The 18,505-nt window shown below is 42.6% G+C and overlaps 1 protein-coding gene across 19 annotated transcripts in view; it reads right to left on the reverse strand.

The window, feature by feature from the left end:
• The window catches only part of LOC311445534 (uncharacterized protein), a 265,193-nt gene that overhangs the window by 207,415 nt on the left and 39,273 nt on the right, over positions 1-18,505 (reverse strand). The gene's annotated exons all lie outside the window — the stretch shown is intronic.

Raw genomic sequence — 18,505 nt, forward strand, 5'->3', positions numbered from 1 at the left:
TATTCTCTACATCTAATTACACAAGAATTTTGTGCTGATATACTTCATGTTCTACATAGGGAGAGGAAATCCTTTATTTGCAAATCCTAAATGAATTTAATTCTCCATATTACTATTTGTATTTCTAGAGATTTAGGAATCCCATTTAATGACCTACACCTCAATGGACTGGACACCATATAACACAAGGATAAAGAAACATGGTATTTCCTTAACAAAGCATGCAACATAAGACAAAAAGTGATACATGCAGATAACAAACGTAAGGTTATAAGTGATATGGCCTAGGAAGGCAGCGGAGGGATGTGTAACGAGAACTACTATGGTCAGAGCAATGCACTCGGCAAAAGTGTCCTCATCAGACTTCCCAATGTAGCCACAGCTCCTTCTCCTAACGGGCTTTGCAATAAAGTGAACTCTGAGTCTGGACAAGACACAGGTAGAAAAAAATCCAAGAGATCTGCCATGCAGGAAGAATCAGGCAGTTTTGTCATAGTCAGGTTACAGAGATCTGCCATGCAGGAAGAATCAGGCAGTTTTGTCATAGTCAGGTTACAGAGATCTAAACAGGGGTGAAGGATGCTGTGCTGCGGGGCAAGGAATGGACCAAGCATGGTAGGGATGGGAGCAGGGGGCTCCTTTGGCACCAGAACCATTCCAGGGACCACTCCAGGGGATGTAAGGGACAGACCGAGGTCTCCTTTGCACAGAACCAAGACATTTTGGCAGTGATGTAGATCGTTAGTCAACAGCACAGAGGTTTGGGGGTTTGTCCTTGGTTTTCAAGCAGGTGATCTGAAGAGAGAAGAGAGCTACAGAGCCATCTGCAAGGAAACATGTACAGGGAAAGCAATGCAATAATTGTAAGAGAGCGAAGCCACAGAAGCCAAAAATCCAAAGATTTCAAGAAGAGAGAGCTGGCTGATTACACCAGAAGCCTCAGACAAGCGAGGGGCAGGAAGGGGCTCGAGCTGCAGTCGGAGCCAGCCCCCGGCGGCTCAGCGCTGCCCGGACCTCCCGCACGAAAGGAAAGCACCACAAATACAAACAGCCGAGCGCATGAGATAGAGGGGAAAATAATCCTGTAACTGAGACCGCTCACTAATGGAATCTATTAATTTCTGGCCACAGAAGTACCAGCTAATTTGCAGTTAATGGTGTTTAAAAGATAAACAATCTAGACTGATTCAGACATGCATAAACTCTCCAATATTGATGCCATGCCTTCCTTCTGGGCAGACCGCACCATTTTCAGGAAAAAAGGGAATAATCCCAAGCATCTAACCACTTCCAGTGACACCCATTAGGGCTGAGGCCTCTGTCTCGTTTAATCTGGACCAAATGGCACGAAGCGTTTGAAAACTTGCAAAGCTTCAGAGACTCTGTGACATTCTTTGCTGTCTGGGGTGTAAGAGGTGAGAAGGTTTAGGGAGACTGCTCTGAAAATACAGCAAAAGGCTTACTTTTGGTACTGAGGACTTGAATAACCCAGATCAGCGAGAATCCCGTTCAAGCACAGTTTCTTGCCTGGGGTGAATTTGAAGCCTGTCCTCATTTAATCCTTGGGCAGGGAAGGAATCATTGGTAGGATGCTAAATATTCTGCTCTGTTCTTTTTTTAATAACTGTGGGAGCATCCTCAAGAGGAAATCTCATGACACTGAGACTGACTTTATTTAATTTAATACTCCTAATTCACAAATATTTAGTTCAAGTGTTTGATACAAGATATAAAGGATTTGGTATCAAGAAAACCTTGCATGTAATACCCTCTCGCCAGATCATTACACAAGTCTAATTGGATTGAGATCTTGAGATATGCCCTTCAGAACTTGTTTGCATTTCACTAGAAATGAGATGATCATCTGTTACCTTTACACAGAAATTGTGACGCATTTATATGCACATGAAACACAAATGCCAAAATATTCAGGTATTTGAGTGCTTCGTTTGCATATAGTTGCTACCTCTGTGTAGAAACAAAGTAATTACTATAACAGGTAATTACGTGCTCACTAGTAATTTACACAAGAGGAAGAAGAATCCTCCAGCTTACTCATTTTGTAGATATTTGGAGCAATAAAAGCTCCCAGAAGGAGCTAGATGAAAACCTGCATGATTGCCTAAGATGGCTTTCTGCCAAATGGACAGTTCACTTAGAGAAGAAAAAACAACTCCATTACTTCCTCATATGCTACTCCCCCTTTTTTTTCCAGAAAATTTTCATCAGTGTTACTGGGTTCTAAACAGTATGAATAAACATACGTAAAAAGTCAAAATATTGCTACTTTTCTTTTAAGACGAACAGCCTCTTGGAAAATGCTAATTATTGTAATTTTTGGTTCAGCGACAAAAATGTGTACACACACAAGCATGTATAATTGATTCAAACAAACATTTTTTTACTCAAAAGAAAATATTTCTTTGATTTATGCCAATTATTGAGCAAATAAAATTATCATTCTGAATATCAAAGACTTGAATAGAGAAAACACTTCAGTATTTGCCAACTCCCTCTCCTAATGTGGAGGATGCACTATCTGCCAAACCTATGTTCATTCATGTAAATTTTGGATTCCCTTCAAATTTCAGGATATAGACATTTTACTGGAAAAAAAAAAAAAAAAAGGAAGTGTGGTTATGCATCCAATTCCTTTTCCAGAGCCTCATATGTGGCTGAATAACTACTGAAATATCTTGCTCCTGTGCTAGTCTCCAGTAGGTCACCACAGCCTACTTTATTGCAAGAATTTATGATTAATGGAGTATCCGAGATTTGGATCCAGTGTATAGATGTTACGACTCAAAATACAAGTCTTATTTTTCATAAACGTAATAAAGAGCTGCTTTGCTAGTCCTGCAAGTCCTCCTTGAACTCCACCAAAATATGAATTAACTCCTGGGAAATTAAGACAATGCTGGTTTTTGCTATCTGGCCATGACATGATTGCAATTGGCTCAACAAGAACACGACAACCATAACTCCTGGTGTCCTGCCCTTCTCCAGCCTCCCACCTTCTATGACACTTGAGGTGAATTTCTCTTCCTATCTCCCTCAGGTTCTTCACGTATCATAGGGAAAAAATCCTCTTGTAACTCCCGTTTTCTCATTTTACTTGTTCTGGATTAGTATGAGCTTTTTTTTCTGTACAAAAACCCAAAAGGTTTGAATTTACTTTTCTTCTACAGCAGGCAGCACAATCCTGTTTTTTGTTGTGGAAGCACCCTGTAATCCATTCTCCCTAAAGCAGTGCACAGCTGGCCTTTAGGAAGCAGTGCAGCTTCCTGGGCCCCCAACAACTTCCATCCGTGCTCACAGCTACAAAGACCTCCTTCAACAGCACCCTGGCTCAAAACTGCTGGGAACTCAGATGCACAACCAGCAGATATTGATAGAGACACAGGACCAGTGCTCGTTCTCTGCAGCATTTGGGTTAATAGCCTGGACTTCTGGGCACTGCTCCCACTGCCTGGTAGGAACAGGGGGCAACAAACCCCAACAAAGTGTGGGGCGACCAGCCCAGTGATGCTTGTGCAAAACACCAGGCACACTCAAGTTCCTGCCCCAAGATTGTGTCACTGCCTGCAGCTCGGAGGAGTCTCCATCAGTTGCCTGACACAGGATACGCATCCCAGGGTGCTTCTCAGCACCTGCTTCCCCTATCCTCCTACTGCTGGGAGAAATAATCTTAATAATCTAGCTTTCTTTCCTCCTGTTTAGTTTTTGGTTTATTGTGTTTGTTGTTTTAAAGGTCTCCCTCAGTTTAAAGCCCACAGACAAGGGTTTGCCACAGGAGTGCTCTGAGAAGCAAATCTCCCACATGGGATTTTCAGTACAACTTTGCCAGGCTAAGCCTCGTTTTACTGAGCTCTAGGAAAACAAAGAAGGGTGTAACCACAGCATCCACAGTCACTTCCAGAACTCAGAAATTTTGTATGTTGACACAATACATACATATTTTTTCTTAATAGGTGCACATACACGTACATATGTGCACAGAGCTCTGGGTAGGAGGATTTAAAGCAAATTGAAATAAATGCGAAACAGTGACACAGCTTTCACAAAGCAAGCTGTGAAACCAATGTCTGGGTCTTAAAACATCATGTCCCATTCTACTATGAAGTCCTTTTTTGCAAATACCTGCTCTGTAGCCCCTTGTCATACAGGATGCTGCTGCTCCACAGAGGAGGTTTTTTTGGGCAAAGGAAAGTCGCATAAAAACTGGGCAAATTGCTGGAGATCTTCTCTAGTGAAGTGCATGGGTGCAAAAAGCTCACAGCACCTCACAGTGGGAGACCAGGGAGGGAGAGAGCCCCTGTGCTGAAAGCATCAAGGAGAATCCTAGAGCCGTCTCCTGCCTGGGTTTCAACCAGAAGACAGATTTAAAGGCTTTCTTCTTCTGACACTTTCCCCATCAGTCCTTAGTTTGTTGCCACTCATTGCACTGACCTGTAAAGTCAAGACTTGACCTTTGTTTGAGTCCAAGTGAGAAAGCAGATGAGATGCTGGGGCAGAGGCAGACTTTTAGCCTCAGAGGCTGGCAAGGGAGGCAGAAGTGCTGCGCCTGAAATCTGTGTTGGGCTCTGACCAAGACATCACTTATTCCACAGCCATCCACAGACTGTCACATCATTTCAGTACTAGAAACGAAGGGTGGTCTGACATGCAAGTCATTAAAAAAATCAATATTCCTAAGCCTCACAAGAAAAGAATGCGTTTGAGAGTCAGATTTTTTCAAGAAGAAAGTCAAGTCCAAACGCTAGTTAGGCCTGTCTGCAGATGTGAATTGTGCATGTAAAAATATACAGAGACTTCTTTAAACATTAAGCCAATGTTAGAAAGGACTAGATGCAATTTTCTCAGCAGAAATGCTATTATCCTTACCTCGAGCATTTAGCTAGCTAGTTTGCATGCTCATGAGATATGGGAAGGAAGGAAGGAAAGGAAGGAAGAACAAAAAATAATATATATATATAAAAATCACCATTCTACACCCAGAACAAGGGCTATAACTTCAAGGAAGAAAGGAGCATGCTTGGAAAGATCACCCTAAAAGGACAGCCAAAGCATTGGTTTCACATTGATGCTACTGCTCTTATTTTTTTTCTTAATACAAAGCTATCAACATCAGAAAATTTAGGAGCCAGCAATGGGTCAAATTGTAGACCCAACCAGCTTACAGGTCCTGGGACTTGTACATCTGGTTGCGGGAGGAATAGAGGTTATCAATCTATCAAATCATTGTCAAGCTAACGTGATATTGTTTGTACCAAACATACTTTAATGCTTTGCTCAGCATGCAAGGAATTCAACAGCCAGACCCTACCATAGCCACTGTGTGTTCTACCTTACCCAGTCCCTCAGAATTACCAGATGAAATACACTCAGCCTTATCCCAGCTGTGTTTTTCCACATGCATGTTTCAAGATGATCTCTCAATTCATCATCTGTGTCTCAGTTCATTAAGTGATCTTAAAGTTTTTGCAAGTTTTCCTCACAAACCAAATCTTTCTGGATTGAAGAAAACAGATTCTGGACAAAAAAAAAAAAAAATAATAATAATAAAATAAAATCCTAATCCTTCAGAGTCTGGGGATTTCTCTCATGTGACTGCATGTGCTTACCCGGAAGCCTTTGAGCAGAGAGGCTATGGCAAAATGAACAAAATAAAACAAATGTTGTTTGCTTTTAACTGGGCTTTGAGTCTCCTGTTTTCCTTCTAAAGTACAAACACAATGCCTCAAAGTCTGCAAAAGGCTAACAGGAAAATTCTGCTTTGGATTACAACCGTACATCAGTGAACTGCACACTGACAAAAATGATCAAACCAGTCAAGGCAATTTCTGGTGAAAAATTACAGGGACAGAGCAGAAGCATGCTCAAAGCACTGAGGAACCCCAGAGTCATCCTGCTCACCTCAAACCAGAGCAGGCAAATCTTTCTCCACCAGCTACATGAAATTCTGTGCAAATCCCGCTAAAGAGTGAAATATGTAAGTGCCATTACAAAACAAACATATCTGCATTTGAATCACCCTGGAAGATTGCAATGTTTGGAGTTCTTAACGAAGCCAAGCTTGGCAAAGTTACAAAATTACATTTAAAAAATCTACTTATTTTCCCAGCGTCAATGCTCCTTTATATGCCTGATGACAAAACTGAATCCAGTTTAAAATGCACCTGTCAGAGCTGTCAGCAGTGCTCTTGTTGTTTGGTTATGCTGCGAGGCGATTCCAGCATGTTTTCTCTAAGAGGAGGAGGTGTCATCTGAATATGGCAAAACAAAACCTTGTGACTCACTCAGCTAACGCAGACATCGCAGTTTGGAGTAAGACTCACAGGCTGGCTGAGGCTGCAGGCTCTGAGACTCTCTTGTGCACCCAGGTCCCATCCCGGAGCTGACCCACTGCAGCGAAATAACGAGGTCATAATAGGAGCAGCAGGTCAGGGATTTGTGAGTCAGCGCTTGCTCTCCGCATGGCTACAACAGTCACCATCCAGCTTATATTACGGAGGTAGAAAAACAATATTGGAGTTAATATGGCATGGCAAATACAAGAACATATCATTTCTATAGAGAAACGGGGGAGCATGTAATGCCTTTGGATATGTACACCGAAGCTAAAGCTATTTAGGCATTCACTTTCTTAATCCTGCTCATGATTTTTTGCCACTGTGAATTCAGGCATTTTGTACCCTGTGGCACCTCCTGGAAGCTGAACTAATGAGATCTGTGAAAATGTTCCCTCTTAGGGAGAGGAAGTGATTTTTAGTCAAATAGTTGAATGTTTTCCCTACCATCTGCACAAGCTTTTGTTAAAACACCTTCTACAGTCAAGCACCTGATTAAACAGATGGAGGGGAGAAAAAAAGCTTTTGTTAAAGTTTTGGCATCCCTTTTTTTTCCTTTCTTTTTTTTTTTTTTTTTTTCCCCCAATTCAATTATTCCAATAAGTATTCAGTAAAACCAGACTTGACTTTCCTGATAATTTTATACATAAAATTTATGCCAAGGTGGGATACAAGTAATTCATAATGCCCTGCAGTTTCAGCACAGGATGGACAATAAATTACTAAAAATCTCCTCCACAGGTCACCTGCAACCTACAGCAGCAGTTCTCTGAGTCTGAAGCACACCAAAGTAAATATAGTGAATGTAGACTAAATACGAGGGAAGTGTAGGATACATCCCACCTGTGCAGCAGGAGGTACCCCTAAAGGTCTGGGCAAGCATCTATTACTTTAAACATTCAGTACAGATTTCCATCTCGGCTAGGCAGACAACATTGTGATACTGTGGGCCAACATACAAATTACAATAATACAGGCTTATCAAAAGGCTGTGTAATTGCTCAAAATTCAGGTAATCTACTCATTCACGATGTTGCAAAGGAGCATTTGTTCATAGCTAAATGCATGAAATTGAACGCTGGCAATTTGCTTTCTGCCATCAGGATTAGGTGCACGCAGATTAAGCTCACCGAGGAAAGGAATCTCAGCTACACTCACTATCCCTGGAAACCATCAGCACGTCTAAAAAGAATACATAAACACAAATTGTTTGCTCAGAAATTGTTTGCCAACTGGGTTGGCACAACTCACGTTTCCTGTAAGAGGATGGGCAGCCATATCAGTCAGTATTGGCAAGTAAGGACTGCCTGCCCCAGATGGCTGGCAGCGTTTAGGCACAATGGGACCCAGATGTCAGGGAAGCAGTGAACAATTCAAAATCATATTACTGAAACGCTTAATTTCTCCAGACAACTACGCTTTTAAAAATTAAACCAAAGGAGTGTAAAACCAGGAACCCTTGAACTCTGGTAGGGTTGGAAAGGAAACCCCACGAGCAGGGGCTGCTGGGGGCGTACCCCACAGCCTTCTTTATGGCAAATGCAGAGCTCGTTGCCCTTGGCTCTTTCCTCAGCACAGTCCCTGTCTGGGGTGGCATGCAAGGCCATTTACAGGGGAAAGCGTTGGCAGATGCAAGACCCAAATGCCAAAAGTCTGGATGCTTTCTGATCACAGCCCCTGCCAGCAGTGGCATCTGGTTGCAGCGCTGGCTCCTCACTCAGCGCTCGTGGTGGGGTCTGACTCGGGGTCTGGCCAGCGCTGCTGAGCTGCTGCAGGTCTGGTGGGTCAGCGCCTCTCTGCCCAACAGCCACCACAAAGCCCTGTTCATGCCTAACGCTTTTGTTCCCAAAGGGGAATACGAGAGAGGCCGAATTTTCTCCAAACATCCTTTCTCTAATCTTTCTCTAATACGCTCTGCCTAGCATCTAGCAAAGCTGAGCTCACTCTCAGCAGACACGTGTTGAGGCGGGACAGGTTAGCATAAAGTTTTCCTAATTAAATTCACTCCTGCTTCAGGTTGGACAGGAATGCGGAGATTGTTGCATGTCAGGATGGAGACACCTTGCTAGGAAGCAGGGCAGAGATAGGCACAGGGCTACATTTGCAGTCACGTTTACCTCTGCCTACACATCAGACCCGAGCTGGATCCACACCTAGGTGTTTGCATGGATAACTAGAAGCCTCTTGTACATTTATGCATTCCTTTATGCCTCCAGATTTTTGTATATTCACATGGCTCTATCATTTCCAAAAAAGATAGTGCCGGGAGTTGGGACTTCACTGTTAGAGCCTAGGAGGCTCAGTAACATCTCAGAACAAGGCACCTCATTGAAAAGAGCATGCAATTGTAAAATAAAAAAATAAAAGCCATCAGAGTGAGAAGTCTTGAAATTTGCATTTTCTTCCCTCCACCTCCAATACAACATTTATCATAACAAAGTCTGAATTGCTCCTCCTCATCACACACTACAGTTCAGAGATCAATTTTTAGGTTTCACTTCAACACGCTGACAGCAAAGTTCCATAGCCATGGTGGTCCCCGGAGCTCTGAAATCTGTTAGAAAGGGATGTTTTGACTTCCATGGTACAAAGGAATTTATCTAGAGGAAATAAATTTAGATCTTAACAGCCTTCCGTATTACATTTATTCCTGCAAATTTTAGGATGTCAGACTTCTTCATTGGCTTGATAGCTCAGTAATGTCAGAAGTCTCTCTGTTGGGCTGCCTACGTTGCTGCAGTATCTTCAGGAGCAAATGCAAGGGATAACGCTTAAATTGCCGTCACAGAAGGGCTCATACTTTAGCCCACGTAGATTCAAGTGTGGGAATGATTATCCTCAACGTTTCAGCGCTTTGATGCATTGTGTGAAAGATACCCACAGATCTTAACCAAAAGTTTCCTACTTTAAAAGCACAGCCAAGCGGAGGAGCCTGGTCTTCTGGAAGTGGAGTTTTGCCTGAATATATCCCCATGTGAATACACTGCTTTGAATGATGTAACATGAAAGGATTGTCTGCATTGTGCAGAAAATTTCTGTTTTCCATTACTCATACTTGTAAATGTATCTGTTTTACAGCTCGCTCGGAAATGAACAAGTCTTAGCATCAGAAATATTCTCAACACATTTTTAGGCAACACAAAAACAACTAGCCATTCCACAGCATCAGGAAAGTTGTCCTTTCATGCTTTACAAAGGCTTACATTCCTACATAACATTTGGAGGCATTTATGCAATTTCTTAGATTCCCCACACAGGTATAACTAGCTCAATTCCCACTGAAAATCTTTTCTGTACAAGCCCCACAGGCTGCTGCTAGCAGCGGTCCTGGAGTGGGAAGGGACACACGAGTGGCCTCGGATGCCCCAGGAAGGTTTTCCAACACTTTGTGCCTTGGACTCCCACTTAGCAAGCAATCCTCACCCCAGTCGTGGTGGTGGCATGGAAAGACTGCAACCTTTTTACATCATCTACAACTTATAAAAGATGGCCAAACAACTAAATTACATTACAGACCACAAACACACACATGATGCAATAATTAAGGAATCGTACCAAGGTGTAACTTAGTTCTTAGGCTCAAGCTTGCTCTCCCAGCAGTCTCGCTGCTGGCTTCACAAGATTTTGATCTGATCAAGAGCTGCCTGCAGGACCCCTACTCTTACCACAGCTCAGGAGCAACAGCTTGGGGAAACAAGTGCTACCCATCAGTTTGCCAAAATCCGTTAAAATCAGCACGGTCCTGTGTGTAAGTTCATGTTTACAATAAAAACTTTGCTAGCTGAGGATGTCAAACAGAAGGCGGTGATTTTTACATGACATTTTTATGCCTACAAAAGTACTACATGCACCAGCGTTCCACATGCACTTTTAACAGCAAGAGAGTTACAAGAGTCACAGAGACTGCTTTGTCTACTTCGAATACAGCTTTTGAAGAGGATTAAAAGGAAGAATTCATAGTGGCAGATCTTCAAATTCCTGTAGACCAAGCAATTCTTCCTGAAAGGTTTCCTTTGGGTCTTCCTGCTGAAAGCAAGGTGACTCCAGAAAGTTTCAGCTGTGCCGAACCCTTCCACCTCCTCTCTTCCTCTCAAAGTTGGCAGGGACCAGCAGAAAGGAGAGATGGTTATGAAGATATTCCCCAACACTGAGGGGACACACACACATGGCCCTCAGACACATACATGTCCTTAGACACACACACAACGCAGCCATCTGGAAAGATCTAACCACAAGACAATTTCTACACCTGACAAAAAGTTTCTACACCGAGTTCATGTACGTAAGGAAGGAAAAGTCTTTGACCTCCTCTCCTTTACCATGGCTCTGTACAGAAGTCTCCAGATGTAAGCCCCGACTCCCTTTTATAACTCTGGAATTTGACATGCACCCTGCAGCATCCCACATGCAACAGGTAGTGTTTGTTTCTTGTTTTCTGTAGGAAAGCATGAAGAATATACCCTTATTGTCCTGTCCATTGTATCTCATTGTACCAAGGTTCATTCCTCTCTGCACATGGGCAAAATCTCCCTGGTTTCTACAGTATCTACTGTTTCTTGCCAGTGAGAGACTGTTGTTTTGGAGCAGTTCCTGATTTCTCCCTCAACAACCCATCTTCTTATTGCCCACTGAGGTTCAGAATCGGATTTTTTTATAATGACACCTGGTGAATGGCTCCAGCTCTTGTGGTGAGATAACTCAAGCACAGTTTAAGGTGAAGTTTCACTGCAAAGTATGATACGCCTGTACTTCTGCCCTACCACACCTCACACAGGAAATCAAAAGAAAATTCACCTTTTCTCCCATGCCTTGTAAGCACAGGTAAGGTGCTTGTGTGTACTTCACACCTTGCTAGGCTTCCCCAACCAAAAGAGAAGGAAAGGAGTCCTAATCTCTGTGAGGCTGTCTTAAAAGGGGTACACCAGCACCCGCAGTATCACCTGAACATCCCTCTGCCAAGTCTGGCCTTGCAGCACTGAACAGAACAGTGAATCCCCAGCAAAATTAGGGAGTGCTGGCCTGGCAAACCCCCAAGAATTGGACCTTGCACTCATCCTCATAAGCAGCACGGCCTGGGAGTGGCTCCTAGGGAGCCTTAGTGTGAACACGCCTCTCCCGGCATGCATCAGCCGTGTGTGCAGATGGATCATTCATTCCCCGTAGGTGACTCACGGCAAGACCAATGCCAAGCATCTGCTACCTCTGCTGGTAGATCGAGGATGACAGGCAGACTAAAACCCACCAAGAGGTCTTTCAGGGAAAAAGCTGAACATATGGACCTTACCAGCTACCAGGGTGGTCCGCCCTTACACCAGAAACCAAAGGCTGCACATCTCAGCACAATCTCAGTTGTTTATAACCTGCAAAGCTACAGCAAAGCACAGTGAACAATAGGCCTTGGTGACCTTTAAGATTCATTTTCATCACATGTAATATTGGGAAAGTGAAGTGAAGCTGCATGAAAGCATGCCCAAGAGGAAAACATCTTGAGAGGCCAAGGACACAACACTTCTGACCATCAATGATGGCACACAGCTTCTGCTAAAACTGTGTTTCAGCTCAGTTGAAAAAGACACACAGTGCTTGGTTTGTAGGGCCAAAGAATCAGAGTCCTCGCACTGTAACTGTAGAAAGACAGTTGTCATTTTTCCCATGCCCCATTTGGTAATTTTCTCACCATCTTTTAAAGTTGTCCGCTGATGTGATCTTGTATGTACTTCTCTAAAATTTTTGGATGTAACTACTTCTCAGTAGAAGTGGTTTATCACAAACCATGGCTCACAACAAGGGCTGACAACTGTTTGGAGCTTGGTTTGATCTATGCTTTCTATGGCAGTTGTGTTTTTATTTTAAATGGAAGCAGTAAGATAGTTATAACCGGAACATCCACAGTAAAAGGGGGTCACACTGAACATGCCAGACCTGTCTGGGCAGGTCTAATTTAAACACCAGCCTTTTAAGAACGGGACTGTCTTTGAATGAGATTTCTTTGTACTTCTGAAGACAGCACACACCCTTTTCCTGCTGCTTGATTAAACAGCACTTGCCCAATGAATAGATCTTGATCAGGAATAGAAAATGCATGGAGCTGTCCTGGGGAAAATGTGCTCTGTCCTTTCCCAGACTCACCTGTGGGAAGCCACGTACAGCTGTGCTGAATGCACTGACCTTTCAGATCAGGCCTCCAACAAACAGATCTCTGCCCCATCAAATATCCGTACCTTTAAAGTATTTCTTTTAGGCATTTGAGCATAATAAACCATTAATGATAGCAGAAGCCTCTCGCAGCAGAGCTGTACTATTACACTTGCCTTTGCCCTGTGTCTGTTCCGGAGGGCAGGCACAAATGGAGACATGCACTGCTTTATGAGATATTGCAGTCTAAGCTCTACCATTACGATCACAGCAGAAGTCTTGAAGTGCCTACATCACTCCTGTCCTGCAGAAGTGGATCCTCACTTGCTAAAAATAACCCTTGTTCTGCTGTGCAAATAATCATCCTTGGTCTTGTTCCCACTCACCCATAAGAGCCCAAGCGAAAGAGCTGGTGAGAGCTGAGGAGGAGCTGATTTTCATATGCAAGGTGAATATTAAAGGCTTTTACACTTTCTTCTCTTTCCTTTATCAGGAACTTCAGAACTATTAACTTCTACATTGAACTCATTGCAAATGCACTAAATGCTTATGCAGCAAGCATAAACTCAATAGTAGAAATAGATTCCAATTAGAACTTAAGGCTCAAACTTCTAAAATAACTAATGATAACAGAAAGCTCAAGTTCATCAAAAGCAAAAAACATTGCTGCCCAGGACACACATCTGGGATTAACTCTGTTCTCTGTCCCCATTTTCTTTCATGAACTCAGGCAAATCACCTAATTCCCCCTGAAATCAACGTGACCAGGGTGTCTATGCTGGGTTTGGGTATCTCAGCTCCCACTGATTTCAAGACTTAGCTGTTTCAACACATTTGAAAATTTCAGACTAAGCCTCAACTCTGTTGCTACAAAATGGAGCTAAGAGCATTTCCCTACTTCACGGTGGCAAGGCTAAATACGTCAGCTGCAGAGCACCGGGGCACAGGAGCCAAGCACACGCCTCTACGCACTGCACGGACAGGACCTCGGCCAGGCTGGTCCCCATCTGCAGGGGTGACTCACTTCCAGAAGGTACTCGCATTCATTTGGAAGGACAACAAGGCATGAGTCAATGGATCAAAGCAATTTATCAGTATTGAAATCAGCACCTAGTGTTAAATTCTGAACGCCTTTCCGTCAGTTCATTTACATATTAGAGCTTTCCATGGCCTGTATTAGCTGAAACCAGGCCCACTTGACAGGCAGAATAGTTAATGACGTAATTATGAATTTTCTGCTGTTGCAGGTAAACATTCTACCAAGATGGAAGCCACTTTTACAAGTGATTTCTTTTTTACTTTGTAGGGCATTTGTATTCTCTATTTTTGGAGTGCATAAGGAGATGATCTGGGGAGGATGGGAAGCACTCGTCCTCCACTTTCTGTCTAGCCAGGCACTCAGCTCCCTAGGATGTAGAGAAAGATGGAAAGGTTGACCATGTTGTAAGGTAAACTAGCCCTCAGAAATTTGTATCTTGCTATATAAGCATCTGTCTGCCTCTCTGGATGGCAAATGGGGATCATTCTGCGAAAAGAATTCTTTACAGCACTTTATCCAGCTAGGCCCTTGTTTCGCAGTGCTTAGACAAACACTTTTCAGTTTATGTAAATAGTTGGTGGATCAAATTTCCCTAGCTGCCACACCCAGCCAGCCTGAATCACCCAGAGAAACATAAAGAGAGTCAACTTTTTTATACATTACTTTTTACCAAAGTACACAAGAGTTGCTACGTTACCCCCTTCCCACCAGTGAACAGACTTTTCATTCTGAAAGAATTTTTCTGTCTATCAGCCCCCTGCATAAAGCTCGTTAAAGCTTGATCTGATTAAGAGGAAGAGCAAAATGAGGGCTCAAAGCGTGCCTTTACTTCTGGACTTCATGTGCTTTTCCAACAGGGCCAAGCTCCGGGGCACCTGCTTTCTGCAGCCGTCAGACGTGGCCCTGAGCATGGATGAGAGGACTATGACAGCTATTTGTGTGTACAAAAATGAAGGTCATTATGAAAAATCTGTATAAATCCCATGAGCTCATCTACACATAGCTGCTGGCTGTCGTGACTTGGGCTTGCTTTCCTGGGGAGATCAATGCAACGCAAGGCCAACTTGGATCAATTGTAATTATTGAAACACTGAGAAATTGTGGAACAGAAAGCAGTCCTTCTCTACCTGTGCTATTGCTAGCCTGCACTGCAAGCCTCCACACACCACTGTTATGGAGACTACGCAGAGTAACTCACCTGGTGTTTGGCCACAACTCTACCCTATTTGTGTCCCTCCATCAGAACCAAGAGACCTGTCCTTCTCCCTCTTTTAAGCCAGAGGAAAATCCTGCCTGAGGATGACGGTCACTGCTGTAGCCCTGGTGGGGCGATGATACAAACTCGGCAAGGCTCAGGAGGAGATGCAGATCTTCTGCATTGCCAGCTGATGCTCCGGGAACTCCAGAAAACTTCAAAAGCAAACATTTGTTTTCAGGCTCAAAGCAGAAAGTGGGGGGAGAGCTGATTTTAGATGCTTCTTTTTAGCATTGTGATCTCTCAGAAAGCCTCAATTCTAGTGTTAATAATTGCTCATTAGCCTCTGCGCAGACTGCCATACTACTACTTTTAGCTGCTGACAAGCAAATCCATACTGAGACTAGACCAGTGTTCCCAGAGATCACCATTCTCCTGCCCGGTTCATCTGGACCCTTGCCCGCACCCCAACCGTACCCTTAATCCTACCCCCAGCCCAGCCTCTGCTCAGCAGCTGCTGTCAGAATTGAAAGGCAGCCTGAAAAACAAAGCACCAAGGTCTGATTTCTCTATGGAAACCTGAATGTCCTCCCCATTATGTCCGCAACTTACCTAAAGTTTCCAACCATCACACACAAAACACAAACAGGCAAACCTGACTACCAGTTTCATTGATGAAACAGAGGGAAATTTGACCTGGTAAAGTTATTTTCCTGCTTATTGGCCACCAGAAATAAACTATTGTACGTAAATTACTTTGTAAAGGTTTGATTTATGGCATATGAACAACTCTATTGTTGAGTCAGCTTACTTCATACCATAGTGTACATACTGAAATCTTTCCTGTTTGTTTAAACTCTTTATAGAAATTCTTACATAGTTTCAAATAGTTGTGGTTAAACAGTTGTAAATACATGTGAATTTCCAATTGTGTTATTATCACTTTTCTACTGCTCCTCTAATGTTTTGGGTGACCCTTATATGATTTTTTTTTTTTATTACATACATATAAGAACTTGCCTTAAGATCTCTCTGATATTTTTGGTTCATCCCTTTTATTATTATACTGCAGAGACTGGTTTTGACCCTATCACACTGCTCATAAACAATGTGGAATATAAAATGTGTGATGTGCATCAAATCACTGCAATAGGCATATGGTTTTCACTGAAGGTGTAAACTACAGTTCAGCTTGGCTCTTTCCCCATGATTTCTAGGAAATATCTTAGCACTGTTATGCTTTAAAACACTGTGATAAACAGAAAATAAGGCTGCTAAATCTCAACAAATTATGGGGAAAAACAGAAAAAAAAAAAAAGAAGCAATGTGTTTTGTCTTCATCTTTTGTTAGTGTAAAGGACCACCATCATTAAAGTTCCAAGACTTGTTTCACAAAGCAGCAGCCATGCATAAAACATCCAGGAAAGTTCATTTTATTTTTTTCTTTTTAACTTCCTTTATTATTTTTTTCTTTTTGTGTTTTTCAGACCTTGTCATCTTAAGCACCCTAATATGCTTCAAAGACTGCTACTGGTGGCACCTAAAAGCACTTAACCAAATGTTTTTGAAATGGTCAACATAGCTAGGGAAACAGCAGCACCATGAAATATCACTTTTCAAAACCAGACAGCCACTGCAAGATCCATACTTAGGATAGCCAAAAAGTGGTGTTAGTGGAGAAGCCTTCCAGCTCTTACCCTCTTTAGAGAGAGGCATGGATTCCTTGAAAACCAAGACAATGAATAAAACATCTCCAGGTAGATATTAGCCATAAAGCCTCTGGTGATCCATGTCCAGAACTGCATGGACTTTGGGGAATGCTCTGTAGCTTTTTGGATAGGGGAAGGCTGACCCTCTCCAGGGTCATTCCTCAGTGCATGTTGGGAGATCACTGATTCCATTAGATTAATCAGGGAAAATGGTGAAAAGAGAGAAGGAGTCAGCAGAGAATAAGAAATGTGTACGCAGAGAAGGTGGCATAGGGTGGGCAGGAGCCTGGACAAGAGCACACGCCTGCTGGGCAGCTCCTGCCGGAGGCTGCCGGCGCGGGGCACGCTACAGGAGTTGGCACAGGCTGTAAATTAACCAGTGTGATACATAAATCCCCAGCAAAACTGATTGCACACACCCAGCTGAAAAATGTAAGTAAACAATAATTCCTGTCCTTTTTATATCTATTACCTCAAGCTCAAGCATGCCTTAATCCTTCATTTTATTTGATATCATTTACCTTATCCAACACATATAAAAGGATATGTTCTCCTTCTTAGACCGTCTTTAACTTTCTATGAAACCAGCTTTAAGGAGTAGGCCAATATTTGTATAGCAGATAATACCTAAAAAGAGGCTCCCCTGTTTAGATAGGCAAAGAAAATTCCCATTTTAGGCCTTCACTATAGAATAAAACATTGTATGCTTAGAGACGCGTAGTCTGGCTTCAGCAATGTATTTGATATTCCTTGCATGTGTCCCTTGTGTCTGAAAACTAAGGACTATATGCCAAAAGTCATTCACTTCTCAGATGTGACATGTCTAGAAACGCCCCCATCTTTGAGCAAAAACAATCAGGAGTATTGCACTCTTGTACAGCTTTCAAACAGTTGCAAGAAATACAGGGTTATAAACTCCCCTGTACTTCAAAGAAGAATAGAGGGACTGACAGGGAACAGAAAAGACGTAGAAAATAGGAAAATCAGTTAAACAAAGGAGCCTGGAGAACAGGGTTCTGTGCCTGACTCCACCTCAGGTGCTTTGTTTGGCCTTTGGCAAGTTACTTATCTTTCCTGTCTGAGTACTTAAACATTAAGGAAACAGATACAGTGATGAGGCACTTTTAGAAGTTAAATAGGGACCAGCACTGTGAGCATAGTAAAAGCATCTCTGGTTTGCAGTTTAGAAGAAAGTAAATTGGGGAACGGAATGATAAAGCTTGGATTGGCATTAAATGAGTGAAGTATCAACTCTTGCTTCTAGCATTTGATTTTGCTCCTGTATCGCAAAGTCATCAGGAGAAGCCTCTATTGCTTTGCCTCTAAGGGCCATATTTTATCTTCTCACCTGCTCCTCTTCTACCAGCACGACTTCTAGTCTCATGAGCTTGCTTAGCCATGCATCGTTGCAATCGAAGTGTGACACTGCTGAACTGGCACCTCTGCCTCTCTATCCAGTTATCACCGTGTTATCTCAACATGTCCTCAGCTTTCTTCTTTTGCTTCCTGCAGGCTGAGGTGGGAGCATGGACTGGATGTGTTGTATGCGATTCTCTCGACTTACTAGCTGAATGCTGTTACTCTAGAGAGCTTCATGCTGCATTTTAAGGTTCATTGTTGATTGAAATCTTTGTTAGCAATAGAATTATATCTCTCTATATATATTCAAATAAAATTTGCTTGTATAGCCGTATCATGCACAGCAGATGTTTTAAGTACTTTACTTAATCCCTTAAATAAATTCATACTTCATAAATATTTTCATGGCCTAGAACAGATCCATAATATCTAGTTTCTTTCATCACAGCAGTATTCAAGTTGCTAAGTCACCTTCTTTCTTTGGTTTTTCTCTCTTATAGAATCACTAAGACCTGGATATACCAGAAGAAATTGCTGTCTGTGGGCTGGAAGCAGATTGCAGCCCTCATCCACTCTACTTTAATATGATCTAAAAATCCCAATGCAAATGACATTACAAAAATTTCCATTTTAATGAAAGAAGCTATCTCTATGAATTAGTGCTGTGTACAGCTTGTACCTTGCCTACTGAGTAGATATACTGGAGAAATAACTTTTA

Source organism: Aythya ferina (genome assembly GCF_964211825.1).
Source record: "Aythya ferina genome assembly, chromosome: 16".
NCBI lineage: Eukaryota > Metazoa > Chordata > Aves > Anseriformes > Anatidae > Aythya > Aythya ferina.